Here is a 22,905-nt window from a genome sequence, read left to right as displayed (position 1 = left end):
AGAATTGCTTCACACATCTGTCCTGATAAGTGATAGTATGCATGTCCTATGTAATATTTTCAGCTTTGAAATTTTCAAGAGTACATCACAAACCATGTATCTTGATATACATTAATAGCAAATAACAAAATTCCAGTGAAGTCACGAAGTTATAAATCATAATCTTTGAATATTGCAACCTTACTGTTCAACTGGGAAATAATCCAAAAGTGTTTCACTGCAGACTAACAGAGAGCATTCCTTCCTTCTTTAAAACCCACATCAATAATAGCCTCTAAAAGAACGAACTAAGCCCAAGAAAGTCAACCTTAAAAACAGACGAAACTCTACCTTAAAAAGTTGACACGAACAAAATCGACATTTTGTCTCTGATTTGGAAATGGTTTTATCCAGTTTTGAAAGAGTCTTATGCTGTACATAATTTGAATGAATGGGCTATGTTGTTTAAAACACTTCCAGAAGCGAGTTCACTCAATGCACGAATACAATGTGTACATGTCACAGAAATAGCATGGTTTTCACATGGGAATTTTTCTGCTTGTTTTTCTCCTGAAAAAAAAGTTTTAGTTCTTAGTACTGACAATGTTCTCAGGCACAAAGTACCACAACTGGAATGGTTTAATCTCAAATCCATTTTCTTTTTTCTCTAGTTAGAATTCAAGTCTTCCCTTTCTGTTTTCCTTCTTGTATTTTAAATTGCATCCCCCTTCACAATAAAAACCAGTACATATTATAGACTTGAAGAGTAATGATTGCAAGCTTTATAATTAGCACAGATTAAACTACTTGAGTAACTTTACCTGGTAAGTCTATAGTTTTATTAAATAAAAGGATGTGGAACTTGTAGGCAGTTATAGTGTATGCATCCATCAAGCTGGAAGTCACTGCTATTTTGTATTTGTTGTTTTGTGCATTTCATCTATGTTAATAATTAAACAGAGCCTTGCTTTTTTTCTTATAAATAGCACAAACTATTATTATATTGCATTAAATCCTTTGAAAATTATGTTCAATTATACTTACATAAGAGAAAAAAAAACATATAAAGCAATAAATGAGAAATATTTTACTTGGAGTTCTTGATGTGAAAAGAAAAATGTTGAACAAGTAAAATATGAGTGAGCAGGAATTGAGTGCCATCCAATCTTATTCTTTAATTATTCTTTCCTTTAATTAAGCAAAGGTTGCAATTTTGCTGCTGAATTGCATTTGGCTTCTGAGATTTGTGATAAATTTAAAAAAGGAATAGTTTGAATTAAATTAACACTTCCAAGAAAAAAAAATAATTGTCTTCTATTCTACTATTTTATATGAGGGTAGGGGGATGCAATGAAGTATTCAAAGTTGAGATATCCTTAAAATAAATTTCTATTTTTCATTGTAAATTCAAAATGATTTTTTAGCTTTTTTCTTGCCTTTGAATATGAAATGGAAGCAAAGAGGAAAGGGTTTTCATTTCTGAAAATCTGAAATAAAATACAGAGAGGGCTGCAGCCTATCAAAAGATTTGATATTTGAACAAGAAATTTTATTAGATTTCTGCATGTATTCCCTCCAGCCTGCTATAAGAAGGTGACTGGAAATATGTCTGAAGCCTCTAATCTTCCATTTGTGCTTTTTGGAAGCTATATGATTGCAATAATATGTACTCCATAACTACAGAGATAGATTTGGAGACAACCCGTTTGAAGGGCTGTTCCCTGTGTGTATAGCTCTTGTTTGTATGAAAAAAAGAAATTGTCTTGGACAGTAACAAGTCTTTCTATATAAAAGAACAGATAATGAGAAGGAAGTGGATTGTGGTATATTAATCCATAAATCTTTCTTTCGTGAATACTATCATTCATGAAGTTAGAGATTAGAACTTGGGCACTGAACAGCAGCAATATCAAACTTTCCAGCCGTTCATTATTGCTTGGCCAGCTAGCTGTTAAATTTGTGTAACATTTACAACATTTATTATGTTCATTTTAACATTTTCATTTGCTAAATGTTCTCGACGAGTCCTTGAAATATGTTGTTTGTGATACAGTGAGAACCTGATAAGGGAACAGCTTGTTTGCCTCAAAACTATATTTGCTTGTCAGGAATTTACAATTAAATATTGGTAAAATTATTTTGTTCATTTATTTTTACAAACTGAGGCAGAATAGCTTCCAAAATGTAAACCATTTCATAGTGTTATTGTTTCTGCTTTGCCATATTGGCTACAAACCTAGCAATATATTCAATCTTGAGGGAAAAAAATGCTTCACAGGAATTTACAACTACAGCAGCAAATAAAACACATGCCATTAGAGAACAGTACAAAATGAATTTCAAGCTTTTTTTCATTAAATACTAAAATATTATTTGCATGGAATGAACAGTATCAATGCTACAAATTAATTGCATTTTGTAGGATTTACCTCTTAAAATACTTGATGCCAACAGACAGAAAGGACATTGTCAAGGTATAGTTTAATTACATTTGAATTAAAAGTAAAAATCACAGCAATGATTGGCAAAAGTTTGTATCATTTCAGACTTGTTTGTACAGATTTATATTATGAGCAAACTGCTCAGTGTTGTTTATACTCGAGCTTTGGTAAGACATGTAAGTGTTGACCAGTGGTAATTAAGTTACAGTGACTTCCATAATGGTGTTGTGATTGGCTCTCATTGTTCATATTTGGCTAAGAATGTATTGTTTAGAGCATTGAATAGTGTCCTCCACATGTGTCTGGGTAAACAATCAATGACAAATGGTCTTTGCAGATTTAAAGTTTGTTTACATCAGTTTGATTTTATTTAAAGCTTGTTCTATTTCATCTTTGTTTAAATCTTGGTCAAAATGAAAAGGTTAATTTTCCTCCCCCAGGAAATAATGAGAATTTATAACTAGAATGTTCTTTTCTGTCTGAGGACTCCAACTCTTTTGTCCAGTTGGTATGAGAGAAATGCTATTCATTGGTGGCTTAATGCTTCCTTGATACTTCATTTTACTTGCCAAGATCATTGCTAATCATATGAACCTAAAAATAAAACTAATTACATTTAAATTCAAATCAAATGTTTATCTGAATCTAATTTTGCATAATAAATTTAGGCATTTAATTTCATAATACTGCAAACATTCTTTTTATATTTTTCACAAATTATCTCAATTGATTTCATGAATGTGCATGCTACAGAAAATTAGTCAGAGAGCCTTATATGACCCATAGTGCATTGCTAACTTCACTGATACCCTGATGCTAGAATTTGAGGACCTTCAGCTCAACAAAAAAGAGACTTAACAATTAGCCTCTTCTCTCCAACATAGAAAGCTGTGTATTCACCCCTTGTTTCACAAACCTGAATGTTTAATCTGGATTAACATTTAAGTGCCACTCGGAGAGTGGGTTGCAATATTGGAGGTGCTGCTTTTCAGATGAGATATGAACCGAGACCCTACTTGCCTGCTCAGGTATTGTTGAAAACAATGAAAGGATTTGGAAACAAGATTTATCCCTCTACTAACTTCATAGACAATTATAATGCTAGATTTTGTATATGTTACCATGTATCTGTTGACTGCTGCTTAAGCATGAATTCACTTCAATGTGATTAAATGGCTGTGGATCAAAGTTCCGCCTGTCAGTACAAGCATTGGAGAAAGGTTCAGAACAACTTAATAATTTTGGGTGATATCAATTTTCAATATTGAATCCATCAGCAATATTTGGATATAACATATGAATTGATTATTGTCATGTGATCTGTTCATTGTAAATTTGAATTGCATTTAATGGCTTTAAATTCAAAATTAACTTTGGATTAAGAGATCATAATTTGTTAAATCTGACTAAACTACTTTCAAAGAGTCCAGAAGATATTGAGAGTCAATAAATTCAACCAGTTCAAAAGATATTTGGACAGATTTCTGAATAGAAAGGGTTTGGAAAGGATATAAACCAAATGTGGCAAATTGGACTAGCCCAGAATGTCAAACTGGTCAGCAAGCACTGATTCCATTTAGCAAGACTTTAAACTCCTTGACTTTCAAAATATTTATTTTTTATTCATTGTCTTTCAGTATTATTTTGTCCTTTGCTCAGTACACCTCCAAAAGACTTTCTCTGTAAAAACCACACTTGCTCATTTGTTATACAATTGTGAATGCATAATAAGCAGATACTTTATATAACAATCCCCCATGTCAATGCTTCGGCAAAGAAAATGCATGGGATGTAAATGAAAGAATCGTTAATCTTTTAATTCTTTTAGCTTTTGAAAACAATATTTTTAATATGAGGGATTTCTATTCAAACAACAAGTAATCAATAATCATAATTTTACTCATAAAGCATAAAAATAGTTAGCTATAATTCAATATGAACTTAAAAGAAGTTACACAAATAGCCTAGCAAGAAAATAATTAAGGCTGAAATTGTTAAAAGGTAAGCTTTGTGATAACAAAAATAGAATGAAAGATAAAAGTAAATATATTAACTGTTGTTTTGTAGTGTTTCCAGTAGAATCCAATATCTTTCTACATTGTAATGTTTTTTCATGAATTCAAAAAGCTGTAGAATTGAATTTGAATTCTCATTATTGTGAGTTAGTATCCTCCTCAATTTTCATCTTCTAGTCACAGTAGTCACACTGCTCACCTTGCATGAAAATTCATTTAGCAGTAGTTAGTTCATAAAGTACCAGCAGATGCTTTAGTGCAGCAGTTACTAAATCTCCTTAATGCAATTACAGATGAGGCATCTATCTACTCAATTAGTTTTAGAGATACACATCAAATATGAATTTGGAATCTTAAATGCAAACCAAATTTAGTAGAAAGATTGTTTGGAAATAATCATAAACTTCAAAACTAGAATAAAATAAATTTACACAAGCATTTTGCCATGATCCATTGTCTCATCAACTCACCTACAGTAAAGAAATAACTTATATTTACTGTGTGTTCATTCAATGAATGCGTCATACTGTAATCATTTGTTTTGAAAACTTAAACATGATTCTCAAACAATGTAACCCACTAAAAGCAACACAATACAATGATCATTTCATTTGTTTATGGCAATGTTGGTTCTTCTTCACATGGTGCTAGAGAATTATCTATTGATGGAGCAGGGCAGATGAGCATTTCAATGTAATGTCATCTGAAAGACCAACTCAAACAACAATAAGTGTATCAGCCCAGATTAAATGCCAGTTCTTGAATTGTGCCTGGTTCTGCTAACCAAAAGCCAAAACGAGGTGTCTAAATCTCAATTCTTTACTATATAACAGGTACCTTGTCAAAACGTGCTTTGTTTTCTCCCTGTATAATCACTCCTTGTATAATCACAGAACAAAACAGAGAACACAGACAGAATGACACAAGAACAGGTCCATCTGCACTGAACATGATGCTCGCATCAAATGAAAACTCTACTACATGCATACAATTCATATCCTTCTATCACCTGCATCTTTATCCAAAAATCACTTAAATGCTACTATAATTTGCCCATTCCAGGCTCCGATCACTACTCACAATAAAAATGTCTCCTTTAAGGTCTTCTCCCTTCATCTTAAAGCTATGTCTTCCACCATTTGGCATTTTTATTCTGGGATAAAGAACCTGACTTCCTATCTTATCATTACCCCTTTTACACAGTGATCCCATTTAATTGCCGTGTGAAGGATCCATGTTTAAAGCCGGTTTGGGTCATTCACACTGAACCAAGAAAAGCCAGTTCAGTGCGACCTGTTACGTAGGAACCTGGCATTCTGGTGCAAAAGAAAGTGGGACCTGCAGCATTATAGCATCGGTGTCCTGGGAAGGCAGGTAAGCCTTTTACATAGGTGCAAAACACATCAGCTCCGATACTACCTACCTTGACAGGTAAGTACCAGGATGAAAAATACCACCCATCCTACGGTCATCGCGTTCAAAGGTAAGTTAAGTTGTTAAAAGGTAGATAATTGCCATCTTTTAAGAGCAGTGTCAAATGGACAAAATTTTATGAACTTCTATCAGCTCCAATATTCGGGAGAAAGCAATCTAACTTTATTAAACTTCTTCCTGTAGCTCATACCCTCTAATGCATTCTGATAAACCTTTTCTGTACCCTTTCAAAAGGTTTCACATTCTTCTTACAATGGGGTGCTCAGAATTGCACACAATACTCCAAGAGTGACCTAGCCTGTTTTATAATAATGCAACTTGACTTGCTTACTTTTATGCTCAGTGCCCCACCCAATGAAGGAAATTATAAATGATACCTTCCTTATCATCTTATCTACTGGCATGACCACTTTCAAGGAGCTGTGGATCAGATCCCTCTGCACAACAGTGCTTTGAAGAATCCTGCTATTAACTATATACTTCCACTTACATTTGACCCCCCGCCCCCCCCTCAGCGACAACACTGCACAATTTTCTGGATTAAACTCCATCTGCCAATTCTCTGACAATATCTGTTACTGATCAAATCCTATTGTATTTTTCAAAAGTCTGCGACACTGACCACCAATCTGCACACTTATGAACCCACCCACCTAGTTTTGTTATACAATTCATGCATAGATATCAGAAACAACACTGATCTCTGTAGAATACCATAGGTAAAGATAAAGGTTCCATTATTGTCATGTAATACTACATTTAGAATGTAATCTGCATGAAATTCTTTAACTTTGTGTACCGTAAGGAACACAATGAGTCACCACTTTGTCAAGTGACCCTCACAGAAATGAGGCCCCATCTAGGAATAAACTGTGACCTTTGGTTTACAAACCACTGCTCTAACCATTGAATTATTGGAGTCTCTGGTCACAGACCTCCACCCAGAATAACATTTTTCCATCTCAGATTCAGATTTCAGATTTATTGTTAGAGTACATACATATCATCACATACAACCCTGAGATTCCTTTTTTTCTTGCGGGCTGGGCAGAATTGCAACTTGTTGACAGTACAAAAAAAAATTACACAATGTATTCATGTAAATAAATAAACAAATGTAAACACATCTCTGTGCAATAAAGAGAGGAGACAAAAACAAACAATAAAGTGCAAAAGTAAGAATCCTTAAATGATTGAGTTTTGTGTTGAGGAGCCTGATGGTGGAGGGGTAGCAGCTGTTTCTAAACCTGGTGCTGCAAGTTTTGTGGCACTTATATCCCTTTCCTGATGGTGGCAGCGAGAAGGATGTGTGCAGGGTGATGTGGATCCTTGATGATTGCTGCTGCTCTCTGACAGCAGTGTTCTATGTAGATGTGAAGTGCCAGTTGATGAAGTAGACAAAGACAATGTGGTCAAACAATAATCATGGCTTTTATTAGCAGAAACTCATGGTATAATAATGAAAGACAATAGATATATACACAGTTATTCCAAAGGGGAGTGTCCTTAACAGTAGAGATAATGCACAGCCAATGTTAGTACAGCAAGGTTCGCCAGAGGGGGAGACAGGCAGCTTGGCACCCCCGGCAGAAGAAGGGTTAAAATCAAAAGAACAGCTGCTAGGAAAACTGAAGCAAGCGATACATGGATGCCATGTTTGGCATTGAGAATACTCTAACAGCCAAAATACGCCAGTATCTAGCAAGCAATCGAAATATAATGAGATGTTTTATGAATATGTCAGCCTATCAGGTTGTTTACAAATTTTGGTGCTTCTTCTCAAAACAGGTGGCTCCTTTGCAACCTTGGGAACTGGTACAGTTCCTGGGTCTGTAGTGTGGGAAGGACTGACTTCTGGACCCACTCCAGAATCGCCAGCATGAGGCAATGGAGCCTCAGCAAGGCCATCTGAAAGCTTACTAGGGGTCACAAGCTGGAGGGGTGAGCCCAATTTCTCAGGCTCACTCAGAGTAGGAGTGTGAGATAGGGGCAAACCAGGCGAGGCCAGATCTCTTAGGGGTACAGTGTCAGTACTCCCATCTGGGAATTTAACATGAATGTAGTTGGGGTTGGTATGCAGTAGCTAAACTGGTTGGACTAGGGCGTCTGTTTTACGTGCCCGAGCATGGCTCTTCAGCTGCATGGTTCCAGGCTCAGATAAACAGGATGGCCAGTCCATCACAGTTCCTGATTTCCTAGGAAAGGCAAACATACATTCATGAGGTGTTTGATTTGTTGCAGTACACAATAATGACCGAATAGAATGTAGTGCCTCAGGCAGCACCTCCTGCCACCGGGTAACAGGGTAACCATGTGTTTTTTAAGCAAGATTAACAGTCTTCCAGATTGTAGCATTAGCCCTTTTGACCTGCCCATTGCCCTGCGGGTTGTAGCTCATGGTATAGGTGGTGACAATCCCCTTTCGTAGGAGGGCTCACCGCAGTTCAGCGCTCATGAATGCTGAGCCTCTATTGGTATGAATGTAATTGGGAAAACCAAAAATGCTGAAAATTCTGTCAAGTGACTTAATGACAGACACTGACGAGACATCAGGGCAGGGTATTGCAAAGGGAAACCTGGGATATTCATCAATTACACTAAAGAAATATACATTTTTGCTGTTGGAAGGTAACGGTCCTTTAAAATCTAAGCTAATCCTCTCAAAAGGTCAGGTTGCCTTGATGAGAGTGGCCTCTGGAGCTTTGAAGTATTGCGGTTTGCATTCTGTGCAAATGGGACAGGCTTTTAGTCAGTTTCCTGACTTCTTCTAGAGAGTATGGAAGGTTGTCAGCCCTTATGTAGTGGAAGAATCCTGTGACTCCTGGGTGGCACAGACTGGTATGGATCTCTTTTAGCCCCTCCAGCTGATCACCAGCAGCAGATCGTGACAATGCGTCAGAGGGATCATTTAACCTGCCTGGTCTGTACTGGATCTCATAATTATAAGTTGAGGGTTGTATTCGCCAGCGTGCCATCTTATCATTCTTGATTTTACTTTTGTGTTTAGTACTGAACATGTAGGCTACAGATTCCTGATCAGTGACAAGGGTAAATTTTCTGGTGGCTACCTGCTTCAATAATAGCCTGGGCTTATTTTTCAATGGCAGGATGTTTAAGTTCAGGTCGATGTAATGTGCTGGAGAAGAATGCCACAGGTCTGTACTTTTGATTAAGGGTTCCTGCCAAGGCACAATCTGAGGTATCAGTTTCCACTTGGAACGGGACATCCTCGTCAATGGATGAGAGTGCAGCTTTGGCAATATCAGCTTTAATTCTCTCAAAAGCCTTCGAGGCCATTGGAGAGAGAGAGGAAAAGATTTAGTGTCAAACAGAGGGCATGCCTTCATGGTGTAGACCCGAACCGATTTGCAGTAGTAGGAAAAGAATCCCATGCACCTTTTAAGGGCTTTTGCTGGGTCTGGGGGTGGTAACTTCTTAAGGGGGGCCATTCTTTCCGTGTCGGGGAGGATTTCACCCTTTCAGACAATGTAGCCCGAATGGGTAGCTCTGTCGCATTGAACAGATATTTGCCTTCATTAAATTTAAGGTTGAGTTCTTTAGCTGTTGCTAAAAATTTCTTTAAGTTGTTGTCGTGCTCAGCCTGTGTTTTCCCACAGATAGTGACATTATCCAGATAGGGAAACGTACACTGTAACTCTTACGTCCTAACAATCTTATTCATTTCCCTCTGAAACACACACACGATTAGTGACCCCAAAAGGTACCCTTTTAAACTGGTATAACCCCCCCCCTCCCCATCAGCCTCAAAAGCCATATAGGCCCGTTCCCTTTTCTTAATGGGGATTTGGTGATAAGCTGCTTTGAGGTCGATAGTGGAATACACTTTGTATTGTGCTATCTGATTAATCATTTCATTGATGCACGGCGGGGGTAGGCATCCAGGTTAGTGTAACGGTTGATTGTCTGGCTGTAGTCAATAGCCAGTCGTCTCTTAGTGTGATTTTTCATGACTACCACTTGGGCCCACCACGGACTCTTACTAGGTTCAATTACTCCTTTTTAAGCAGTCTCTGGGTCTCCGCTTTGATAAACTAACGATCCTCTTTGCTGTAAGAATGGCTCTTAGTGGCAATCGGCTGACACTTGGGGGATAAATCACTGAAAAGTAAAGGAGCTTTGATCTTTAATGCGGACAGACCACAGTAACTAGCGCGGGGGATGGTAAGTGTGGATAGTGGCCCACCGAAATTTAACACTACACTGTTCATCTGAGATTGAATATCTAACCCCAGTAACACAGGGGCGCAGAGCTCCGGCATTACAAAAAGCAGACATCAGCAAGGCAATGTTCCTGCAAATTTAAAATAACTTTACAGTTGTCCCATACAGCTTTTGTAAGTTCACTATGAGCCATCGATATTTTCCGGTTCGCTGGATATCTCCGCAAATTTAAGGCTCTCGCAACTTTCTTGTGGATGTAGTTGTCAGTTTTTCTTTGGCTTGGCTTCGCGGACAAAGATTTATGGAGGGGTATGTCCACGTCTGCTGCAGGCTCGTTGGTGACTGACAAGTCCGTTGCGGGTCAGGCAGGCACGGTTGCAGCGGTTGCAAGGGAAAATTGGTTGGTTGAGGTTGGGTGTTGGGTTTTTCCTTCTTTGTCTTTTGTCAGTGAGGTGGGCTCTGCAGTCTTCTTCAAAGGAGGTTGCTGCCCGCTGAACTGTGAGGTGCAAAGATGCATGGTTGGAGGCGATATCAGCCCACTGGCGGTGGACCATGTGGCAGACACCAAGAGATTTCTTTAAGCAGTCCTTGTACCTCTTCTTTGGTGCACCTCTGTCTCGGTGGCCAATGGAGAGCTTGCCATAGAACACGATCTTGGGAAGGCGATGGTCCTCCATTCTGGAGTCGTGACCCATCCAGCGCAGTTGGGTCTTCAGCAGCATGGATTCGATGCTTGCGGACTCTGCCAGCTCGAGTACTTCGATGTTGGTGATGAAGTCATTCCAATGAATGTTGAGGATGGAGTGGAGACAGTGCTGATGGAAGTGTTCTAGGAGCCATAGGTGATGGCGGTAGAGGACCCATGATTCGGAGCCGAACAGGAGCGTGGGTATGACAACAGCTCTGTACACGCTGATCTTTGGAGTGTTTCTTCAGGTGGTTGTTTTTCCAGACTCTTTTGTGTAGTCTTCCAAAGGCGCTATTTGCCTTGGCGAGTCTGTTGTCTATCTCTTTGTCGATCCTTGCATCAGATGAAATGGTGCAGCCGAGGTAGGTAAACTGGTTGACTGTTTTGAGTTCAGTGTGCCCGATGGAGATGTGAGGGGGCTGGTGGTCATGGTTGGGAGCTGGCTGATGGAGGACCTCAGTTTTCTTCAGGCTGACTTCCAGGCCAAACATTTTGGCAGTTTCCGCAAAACAGGACATCAAGCGCTGGAGAGCTGGCTCTGAATGGGCAACTAAAGCGGTATCGTCTGCAAAGAGTAGTTCAGGGACAAGTTGCTCTTGTGTCTTGGTGTGAGTTTGCAGGCGCCTCAGATTGAAGAGACTGCCATCCGTGCAGTACCGGATATAAACAGCGTCTTCATTGTTGAGGTTTTTATTGACTTGTTTCACATCATGCTGAAGAAGATAGTAAAGAGGGTTGGTGCGAGGACGCTGCCTTGCTTCACGCTGTTGTCAATGGAGAAGAGTTCGGAGAGCTCATTGCTGTATCTGACCCGACCTCAGTACTGCCAAGTCTATTAGACAACAGAGTCTCACTATTCACCTCACCCTTCATAGTCGACCGTTCCAGTCCGTAACATCCCCCAAGCTTTACAGTAAATTGAGCTATCACAGGGGATCTCATCTCGCTGTCACTTGAAGTTTTTTCAGCCTGCTCGTCTGAAGATTCCCCCTTTTCACTGTTGTCTTCCATTCCTGCAGCTCCAGGACGCATTTTCTTGGTGCTTCTCTTCTTCTTAACAGTGGGAGTACTTTTCGCCTTATACGCTTTAGCGAAGTGGCTGAGTTTCCCACAATAGCTGCAGGTAGCAAAGCAAGCTGCGCACTTCTGTCTGGGGTGCCAGCTCTTATCACAGAAGTAGCATTTTTCAGGAGTTTGCCCTTTACTTTCCTTTAGGGTTCCAGCACTCCTGGATGTTTCCTTTTCGGTTTCTAGCATTTCACTGGACCGCATGACACTTCTCAGTGTTTTGGCTAGAGTGACTGCCCGGTCATAGGTTAAGGGCTCCGTCTCCAGCAGCCTCTGTCGGATGTAACTGGAGTCAATTCCATTGACAAAAGCATCCAGCTTCAAGGCATTGCGGTGTCGATTCACATTGACTGCCCTGACATCACATTAGTTTGCCAGCGAGTCGAGGGCCAGGGCATAGGCAGGAACTCTTTCCCTGGGTTTCTGGTGTCTAGTCAGCAACTGGTGCTGAGCAAGCACCACATTCCGTGGCACCGCATAGTAAGCAGTCAGACGTTCCCGGGCTATAGCCAGAGTGGTGGCTCCTTGCGTTACGGTGCTCACCCAGCAGAGAGTTCAGGTGGCCTCATCGACCACGTTGTTTCGAGTCATGTAGTAATTGAAACAAGCAATCCAGTGGTTGAAAATTTCTCTGGCCCTCAGGGCAGACTGGTCGATTATCAGCTGCTCTGGCTTGAGTGCTGCATCCATTTCTGCTAATAAAATTGAAGTGCCAGTTGATGAAGTAGACAAATACAATGTGGTCAAACAATAATCATGGCTTTTATTAGGAGAAACTCATGGTACAATAATGAAAGACAATAGATGCATACACAGTTATACCGAAGGGGAGTGTCCTTAACAGTAGAGATAATGCACAGTCAATGTTAGTACAGCAAGGCTCGCCAGAGGGGAGATAGACCGCTTGGCAGACATTCACCACAAGATGTTCTCGATGGTGTCCTGGCCTATGTCCATTATCTTTTGTAGGGCTTTAAGCTCAGAGTATTGGTGCCTCCATGCCAGACTGTGATGCAGCTGGTCAGCATACTTTCCACCACAGATCTGTATAAATTTGCCTGTGTTTCCGATGTCATACCAGACCTCTGAAAACTCCTGAGGACATAGAGGAACTGGTGGGATTTCATTATAATGCTATTAGTGTGTTGATTCCCAAGAACTTAAATTTTCTCATCACTGGATCATATATATCTGTTTTCCCTTCCGGAAGTCAACAATCAGCTCTTAGGCTTTCATGACATTGAGTGTGAGGTTATTGTTGATGTACCATCCAGTCAAGTTTTCAATCTCCCTCCTGCATGCTGACTCGTCACCTCTTTGTATACAACCCACTACCATGGTCTGGTCAGCGAATTTGTAGATGGTGTTGTTGTTGTAATGAGCCATACAATCATAGGTATAAAATGAGTAAGAACACAGCCCTGTGGTGTTCTGGTACTGATGGAGATGTTTGAGGAGATGCTCTTACCAATCCTTATTAATTGTAGTCTGTGGGTGAGGAAATCAAAGATTGAATTACACAGTGGGTGTTGAGACCCAGGTTTTGGAATTTGCTGATAAATTATGAGGGGATGATGATGTTAAATGCCAAACTGTAGCTGATAAAGAACATCCTGATGTATGCATCTTTTCTGTTCAGGTGTTCCAGGGCTATGTCTAGAGTCAGTGAGATGGCATCTGCTGTAGACCTTTTGCTACAATATGTGAATTGAAATGGTTCCATGTAATCGTTCAGATAGGACCTGATCTGCTTCAACTCCACCCTTTCAAATGACTTCATAACTGTTAATGTGAGTGCCACTGGTCGATAGTCATTTAGGCAGGTTACCACTCTCTTCTTGGGCACTGTTTGAAACAGGTGGGTACCACACCCTGCCAGAGTTATATGTTGAAGATATCTATGAATATGTTGGTAAGTTGGTCAGAACAGAGTTTTAAAACTTGGCCGAGTACTCTGTCCTGACTGGATGCTTTCTTTGGATTCACTCTCTGGAGGGCAGCCCACACATTATCCTGAGATCATCAAGGGACATGGGGGTACGCAATGATGGTTCTTTCTTGTTCTTGTGGTTGAATCGAGCATAGAGACATTAAGTTTGTCAGGGAGTGAAGCTTTGCTTTCTTCTACTGCACCAGATTTTGTTTTGTAGCAGGTTATGTCACTCACTGTTCTGTCTTCTCTGGGGCTAGCCAATTCTGAAACTAATTCACCAAAAGTCCTATGCACCTACACGTTCTAGATCAGTGACCGAAGATCCCATGCACCTCACCTTCTTGATCATTGCTATACAATGGCAATATTGTATTCAATATGGGAAACTCAGTCAGTGGAAATTACAAGTGCAACCTGTGCTCCGGCAATCTAAAAAACACATCAGAAATCAGCTGCCCTGTAGAATAATTTTTTCATTGTTTGTTTTCTCAAATGGACATTAGCTTCTCTGGCCAGACCCATCACCACATTAGAAGATTGTGTTTGAAAGAATACTTAAAGAGAAAAATAGTTTCTCATGTTTTTCTTATTATAGTATATTTAAGCAGCTAAGCAACTTGTAAATAGATGACGTGACTAACAGACAAAATTCTTGGAGCATTATGTTGCTTTTAATGGTTGTTGTTTCTTAATAGAGACAACACATTTCAACCTGCTTTGATCATTTGTTGCAAAATTCTGAAAAATCATTAAGATACAACATTTTAATTTTACTTTCATTGTTTTTAAATTATTTTGTAAGATTAGAAAAGTTTTACGAAGTGCCATGTTGAACATTGATAAAAGTTTGTTGCAAAATCATTTCTTGCAAATTGTTTTAACAGTTTTGGCATCTGGCATTAGCATATCACTCCTTTCAGATCTGTAAAGATTTCTTGAAAAGTCAATAACCTTTAAGGGCTGTGAATAGTCGTCGGATGATCTGCAAGTTCCTAACAGACTGTCACATCTGTCACCACACCTTATAACCAGTTCATCAAAATGCCCTTCTCAGAAGTACAGGCTGAGGTGTTAAGCGCAATCAGTGCACTTAACACATTCATTTGATTAATTTAATTTGGAAATATTCAACCAGAAAATGAAATTATTAGCATGTTGGTGCATTTAGTATAACAGCATTGCAGAATAGCAGGCAGGAGTATGACATGTAATAACACTAGGTATATGAGTAATGTTAAATTATGACAGCCTTAATCTCCAAGTCTATTAAGAAACTGAGTTAAAACCAAAATCTCCAGATGCTGGGATTGAGTACAATACACAAATGTGATGGAGTAACTCAGCAAGTCATGCAGCATCCATAGGAAGGAAAGGGTCATCAATGGTCGAGCCTGAGCCCTTAGTCAGACATAAGCAAAAAAAAGGCAGGCACCTGAATAAAAAAAGTTGGGGAAAATAAAAGGAAAAGAAGGAGGAAGGGGCAGGGGGAAGGAGCACAGGTTAATAAGCAAAAAGTGATAAGTGAATACAGGTCAGAGGGTAGAAGGAAAAAAAAGCTGCGGAGATAGTGGGAGGGAGTAGTTCTCTGATAGGAGAGAAAAGGGGAGGGAGCAGTGAACTGGAGGAAAAGAGGCAGGGGAGGGGGTAACAGAATTTGGAGATTGAGGTTAATGCCATTTAGTTAAAGAATGTCCAAACAGAATATTAAGCATTGTTCCTGTTAAGAAATTGATACCTGAGAAGATGGCGAATTATGTCAATTTGAGAATTCTTTCCTATATCACTCCTCTAAGAACGTTCCAGAAATAGCCAGTAATAAATGTAATTGTTAGCCTTGATGGGTACCGTTAAAATCTTTAATCCACACTCATCTCATATCTTTATATATTTACATGGTAACTGCCCATTACATTTAAACAGCATTTCTTGTTTTTGTGATTGAAGTGTAGCAGTGTCATGAAGATAATTTTCAAAATTCAGCAACAGTACATTTAGTAACTCTTTGAGGCATCTTACTTGAGGAACAATTATAATAATTCACTGGTTGCAGAGGAGAATTATTGATTTGTGCCTAGGACAAGATCAGCTGTGTGGAGATCCAGTGAAAATGGAATTGTTTCCCTCAGAGCATCGAAGGAGTTTGACAGAGGTAGAACATAACAGGAAACACACATTACCAATGGGTGGTTTTGTAACTAACAGAGGGATTTTTGTTTGGGTCATAAAACCTACAGTTAACAATCTGAACAAAGATGTAAGAGTTGGATAACATATCAGGAATGAAGAGACGGAAGTAGAATAACGTTAGGACATCATTTTATCCACGTGATAAAAGTTGAATCGTTCAAACAAACTGCACGATTCAGAGAGTAAGTTGAATCTTATTTGCACACTGCTTGGTTGAGATAATGAGAATAATAAAAGTCACAGGGTCTAAACAGATAAGCATGGATTACTGTAATTGGACCAAATGTTCATTCACCTGTGCTAATCTTATGTAATCAGGAAGTCCAAAACATCAAAGCAAATTAGTTTCAAAATTGTCAATTTGTATAGCACCAATTTTTAGATATAGGACACTAAAATATTGTTGTCACAAAGACACCAAAATATAATGATATATATCATTACTTTTAATATATCAGGATAATAAGTTGCTATGGTATGATAGTGTAATTGCTCCAGCAAGTAGAAACTGAGGTACCAAAGCAAGTCACAGGAGCAATGAAGCACAAATAATACAAGAGCTCATAGAGAGATTAAGGGATAATGTTGGACCAGTTACATTTGATTCAGGATATAATTTGGTAACACCACTGTAATGAGCAAGTAGCAAGTTAACCTATCACCAAATCTTGTTTATTTAACATTTGTTGTAACTGAAGGTTGGTACTATAGGAAAATAATTTGAATAAGATTAATAGAACATTAATATCTTTATTTAGAGATACAGCACAGGAACTGGCCCTTCTAGCCCAAGAGCCCAGGCCACCCAATACACCCATTTGATCAAACTGTACCATATCTTAATACCAGAAAATGGTCATTTTCATCTGAAATTCCTAATTAATCATTCACTTAATTTAAAATATATTAGTTGGCATAAATTGAACATTCCACCCCGCCCCCCACCGAATGTAAAAATGAAGTTTGGAACAATGTTCAGAACTTATTGGTCCACTTGCATCAGGCAGGATGGCTTGCCTCATAATTGTATCCAAACAAAAATTTGTAAAGTAAATCTCACACTTACGATGAACTTTTCCCAGATAGTCATAAATTTGTGAAATTCTCTGCCCAATGAATTACTAGAGGTTGCCTCATTAAATGTATTTAATAGTTTTGAATATTCAGGGAATTAAAGGGTATGGGAAACAGGCTTATAAATTGAGTCAAGTCCATGGGCAAATAGGCCATGATTAAATAGAATGGCAGAGCAAACTCAAAGGATCTCTTAACTATTTTAATTCCAGCTTTAAGACTGTGGCCCCATGTTCTCGAAACACTGCCAGAAGAAATTATTGCTTCAAGTTCCCTATATTGTAAAATCTAAAAAAACATGATCTAATCTCAAGGAATAATATCTAACTTTATTCCATTATTATTCCTAATTTTAAGGTCAGGCATTTTTATGTTGAAATTTGCAAAACGCTCTGATGTGTTCAATAATAGTACATCCTTCCAGAGATATGAAGACCAATCTTGAAAATAGCACTCCAGCTGGGATTTGAATAAGAAATATTTTTTTATTCTTCTGGCCCACAAACCTTATGCCGCCTTAAATACACTAATTAATCTACAAATCCCATATGTTTTTGAAGGGTGGGAGGAAATTGGAGCACCTGAAGGAAGCTCACGCAGACACAGGGAGAACATACAAACTCTTTTCAGACAACAGCAGAGGATCAACTGATTTTATTAAATAATGTGATTTGAAATACATACAGTCAATCTCAACAGTGAGTTTAATATGACAAGGATCTCACAAACAGGAAATGAGGGAAATGACCAACTCATCTGTTTCGGAAAGAAAATTATTGGCCATAACACTCGCAGGACTTTCTGTTCTTGTTGAGGTGTCAGTAATCAGCCCTGTGACTATTCAGAAAAAGACCAAGTATTGTTTTAACTGATGCATGGAATGATGGAATTCTCAACATTATCACAGCATTGCTAAGAAATGATAACCAAGATAATGCACTTGGACCTTGGATAGGGCTCGAACACTTAAGCTTCAGGTTTTGGGAGTGGTATTGACTGGGCAAACCAAGCATCCATTCAGTAATCCATAAAATGTTCAGTGATGATTGATCTTTGGTGCATTGCTATGCAAGGTCAAAAATGATGATTAGGAAAAAACAAAGCCAACAAAAGATGGCAGGTATGTAGGTGTCAAAAACATTCATTTGAAGTTGATTGGTAATTGCCCGGTAACTAAATGTAAAAACCATGTGCCAAATAACTCAAACTGTAAAAATACTAATCACATTGATCTCTTCATTGCAGGAGATGCAAATAACTTAGTAAATCACCTATGACTGACTGACAATTGTTTGATGTCTCTACATGCTAGAACCTTTTTTCAGTAGTTAGTTTTTCAAATACATCAATGACAGATTCATCAGTGCCTCACCATATTGTGTCATTGGCCTAATGCATAAAGATTAAAACAGTTTGTCACCTTAGTTATGACTCCTGCTACAATAATTTGTAATATCTGAATTCCACCAAAGTGTTCTTCCATTAAAAATTATACAGCATTAGTCACAGGGATTGAAGCATTGGATATCTTTGGCTTGGCTTCGCGGACGAAGATTTATGGAGGGGGTAAAAAGTCCACGTCAGCTGCAGGCTCGTTTGTGGCTGACCAGTCCGATGCGGGACAGGCAGACACGATTGCAGCGGTTGCAAGGGAAAATTGGTTGGTTGGGGTTGGGTGTTGGGTATACCCAGCATTGGATATACTGCCTTGTCTATTTACCTAGAGGGAATTAGGAATACTGAGCACAAAATAAGTTGTAGTAAAAACAACTTTTAAAAGATCCCATCACTCATGCATTTAATTATTTCATTAAAGAGAGTTAGAATTTTCTGAGGGCTAACTTTGACCTTTTTCAAATATTTCTCTGAATGCGAGCAAAATAGATTACAGGTACATAAGTCCCCATTTGAGACAAATGCACAGTTTTTTACACTCATGTAGGGTCTTATGGAGACACAGGATGTTCACATAGATTGCCATGAAAGCATTTTCACTGAAGAATTCAAGGGCATCACTGATTCTATTTATTTATTTATTGATTTTAAAATATAGACATTCAGCATGGTACTTCGGCCCACAAGCTCCTAATGCCCAGCAACACCCAAATGACCTACATCTCTGTTTTTGATGTTATTGTTTCTTACAGAATGCCATTTTATATAAATATAATCTTTTGGATAAATTATTTTATTTTGTTATTTAGTTCAGACATATTTTGTTGTTATTTACCACTAATTAGCTCATTTCTAGGTGACATTTCCCCGTAATACTACCACCTTAGCTTTTCCTCATCATCCCAAGCAGAAATAATTATTTGCAACTCCTTCTAAGTGAAGAACACCATCCTTGTTCTGGAGAATTGTAATAGAATTCACCTCAGAATACTTAGCTACATGCTTAATTTTTTGCAGGATACTTCATCCTGAATAATTTACGAAGGTAAATTACATTAATGTAGAATTAAACCTTGGAATTGCCATCCTAGACTTCCTGGTAACTTTGTGCTTGTTCAGGGGCTGCTGGAATTAAAGAAAAAGTGCTTGTCCAACGATTCACACCAGGCTTTGCCCTGCTGGAGACTAACTCAAAACTGGCTGAAGGAGTGCCAGGTATTGGAACAGGGATGCAAGAGAGTGCCGTTGGTGCTGAAGGTTTCTTAATTGTGTTAGACGTAATGATTTGAAGCTGAGTTTGCTGATGGTGTGGCTGTGGAGGCTATGGGAGTGCTGGAGGTGAATCCATGGACACTCAATTCCTCTGTAGGGAATCTCTTTTGCTTCTCTTTCTCTAGCTTGAGAAACTGCCTAGCAATTTTTGCTGATGGTGAATCTGTCTCTTATGGCAGACTAAAGGCAATTTTGTGTAATATTACACTGTTTTTATTACACGACAATAAATGAATCTTGAATCAACACTCAGAGTTCACTCTCAGGGCAATGACTATTCCCTAATTCTCCACTAGCCTTCAACAATCTCAAGAATATAAAGCAAGGTATGAAACCCTATTCCAAAAGTATAAAGCACTCTAGTTTAGTGTTCTAATTTCTTGATGTTGGCAGTGATGCAGCATAATACTGTTGTATATTCAAGGCACAAAGTCATCCCATGGATTATCTAAAGGCTGGAAACTGTAAAGAAAGTTGAGGTTTTGAAGCTCTTTGAGGGCAAGCTCATTTCTGAGAACTGTGAAGAACAGCTTGTACTTGATTCATTTGATTGTATTTATTCTGCTGCATCTTTCTTTTTAAAAAGACATTGAACATTTAGCTTCATCACTCTTTTTTCCCATTGTTAGATTACTGAGTCCTTCCCTGGCTCATAAAATAAGTTGTTGGCTGACAACAATAGTATCAATAGCCATTGAGAAATAAAGAATTGAAACCTCTGTAAATGTAAAGCTATGAAGAGAAAGAGAGAGAGAGAGAGAGAGAGAGAGAGAGAGAGAGATTTGTCAAGTTTAATTATGTCTTCGTCCATGACCCCCGCATCCCTTCAGTTTTTGAAAATTCACAATGTTAGAATAATATAACCAATGCAGTAATACATAGGGCATAGGGCTCTAAATGTTTTCTTTCATACACAACACTTTTGAAAATATTAATAATCAAGCTTCTAAATTAAATTCCCTAAGAGCACTTCAATTATAAGCAAAATAATTAGTCTGTGTACATGTCAAATATGTTATTTTTTTCTATTTCAACAAAAAATATTACATGGGTCTTGATTTTTGTATACTTTCCAGTTGAAATTTACTCCCATAAATTTGCAACTCCATTGAAACTAACTTCCATTTGAAATGAAAATCCACAGTGAATGCAGAACCATTGTAACAATTTAAATTGTGTTTGACCATCTGGAATGCAATTCAACATTGTGATTTTGTTAACATATTAAACTTGTATCAAACAACTGATGCAAATACAAGGCAGGAAGGGGAGAAAAATCTCATCCCTGTTTGCTCAAAACAGCAGACAAAGGGGAGTATGAAATTAAGTCTCATCTTAACAAAGAACTATAATCAACTATTGAACGTGGTTGTTGGTGTTTTACCTGAAGATTAGGACATATCAGTCATAAAGACATTGAAACAATGACAGGATGACCTGGTTAGTTGAAAGCAGATGTCAGAAGGTGGATTGCTGGGGCAGAGGTCATGATCTGGGAAGGTTGACTTGGTCAGTGACTAGAAATAGTGTTTTATTGATCTTCAGTAGATTACCCTTAGACAGTAATGAGCATAAACAATGTAATACATTGCACTGAACAGTAAAGAAAAATAAAAGGGTATTGTGAGATCAGTTATCCTATTAAGATCATTGTAATTAGGCACAGTGCCAAAACCTCACAGGACCAAAGACCTTGGTTCAGTCCTGACCTTGGAAGTTCTCTGCATGTGCCGTTTGCATGATCCTGTGACCGAATAGGTTATCTCTGTGTATTTTAGTTTCCTTCTATATCCCAAAGATTTGTCAGTTGGCAGGTTAACTGGCCTTCTACAGTTCTGTTTAAGTGTACTGTAAAAATTGTATCCTATCGATTTAGTGTAAATGGGCAGATGATGGTTGGTGCAGGCTCATTGGGTTGAAAGGCCCATTTCTTTGACTTTGTACTTTTGTACTTTTGAAGTAAAGGCATTACAGGTATTAAATTCCTAGTCAGGACCTCTACCCTAAGAATGGTAATTACCAGCCCACTCAATGACTGAGTAGGAAGGGAAAGAAAACAATTCTGCAACATGGTCAATAATTTGTCATTTGATAACTTTAATAAGTCAGGTTTAATAGTTAGAACAGAGTGAGACACTAAGGTCTGCAGGCACTGTGATTGTAGTAAAAACACAGAAATTCTGGAGGAACCCAACGAGTCCTGCAGAGTCCTCCTATAGGAGGTAAAGATATTTTACTGATGTTTTATCAGATAGATTTTGTAGGATGAATGCTTTCAGTGATAATCTTTTATTTATCTGCCTTTATTTAGTAATCTTGCTTTTTATCTCCGAGAACTGGAAAAGGACTGGGACAGGGTGATCAGCTGACTCTTTTTTTTATTTATTCATTCACAGGATGCAGATTCTGCTGGCATTCATCTCCACTTAGAGCTGTCCCTGAACTGAGGAGGCACTTACAAGTCAACCACATTGTTTGTATAACTTTCAAAATGGATGGGGGCAGTGAGAAGGGGTAAATCAACAAATTAAATTTAAAAAAAAATCCCTAGTGGCAGTTTTCTTTCAAAATGTTCTTGTCAGGTATTTGGAAAGTTATTGAAATATCATTAATTGGTGCTGAGCAATTGCATGCATGAACAGGATCATACTTTTCACTTAAGCAAATGTTTTCTGCATTATTCAGGTTACTAGCTGGTGTCCAAGTGGCTGTGTTTTCCTTGCTCTGCAGATTAATAGTTCTGACCTGCTGCAAGAAGGCTGTGAACACTGGCAAGAGAACTGATATTTAGTTAACCATTTTGCTGCTTGTGTTCTAAGTAGAGAAAAGTAAGCCACTGGATGTAATAGCCTGACATGAATACTAAATATTGGACATTTGTATGGCGTACACCTGGGAAAAGTAATGAAAATCTTTTCAGGTCATAAGATAACCTCTGAAATGAAAAAAAAACCCACACTGTGTTGGGAGGTTCATTTGGAGAACTCTCGCTGAGTAGTGTGAGGATGGACCTATTTGAGGAACAGATGGTCGATAATTATGCTCAGTTGCAGCAAATATGAAGAAAACATTTCACTTCAACCTTTTTTCTGTTAAGGTTTGCATACTGATCCATGACCATATAAGCAAAGCAGTCAACAGAGTTTGCGCCTACTTGACAAACATTGCATAAGCTCTTGACAAAAATGACCCATAGGGCTTACATCAGAAAATGCATTCCATATGCAGTGCAGGTTG

General features: G+C 38.4%; 1 long non-coding RNA gene across 2 annotated transcripts in view; it reads right to left on the bottom strand.

Moving 5' to 3' along the window:
* The window catches only part of LOC138761970 (uncharacterized), a 117,593-nt gene that overhangs the window by 67,105 nt on the left and 27,583 nt on the right, over positions 1–22,905 (bottom strand). Inside the window, exon 7 of one of the 2 annotated variants that reach the window (XR_011356668.1) lies at positions 331–549. The exons of the other annotated variant lie outside the window; for it this stretch is intronic. This is a non-coding gene — a long non-coding RNA (uncharacterized lncRNA). The remainder of the gene's footprint in view (positions 1–330; positions 550–22,905) is intronic. 2 annotated transcript variants of the gene reach the window in all.

This window comes from Narcine bancroftii, chromosome 4 (assembly GCF_036971445.1).
Source record: "Narcine bancroftii isolate sNarBan1 chromosome 4, sNarBan1.hap1, whole genome shotgun sequence".
Taxonomy (NCBI): Eukaryota; Metazoa; Chordata; class Chondrichthyes; order Torpediniformes; family Narcinidae; genus Narcine; species Narcine bancroftii.
The sequence above is the reverse complement of the archived record's forward strand: the minus strand, read 5'-3'. Positions and strand labels throughout refer to the sequence as shown.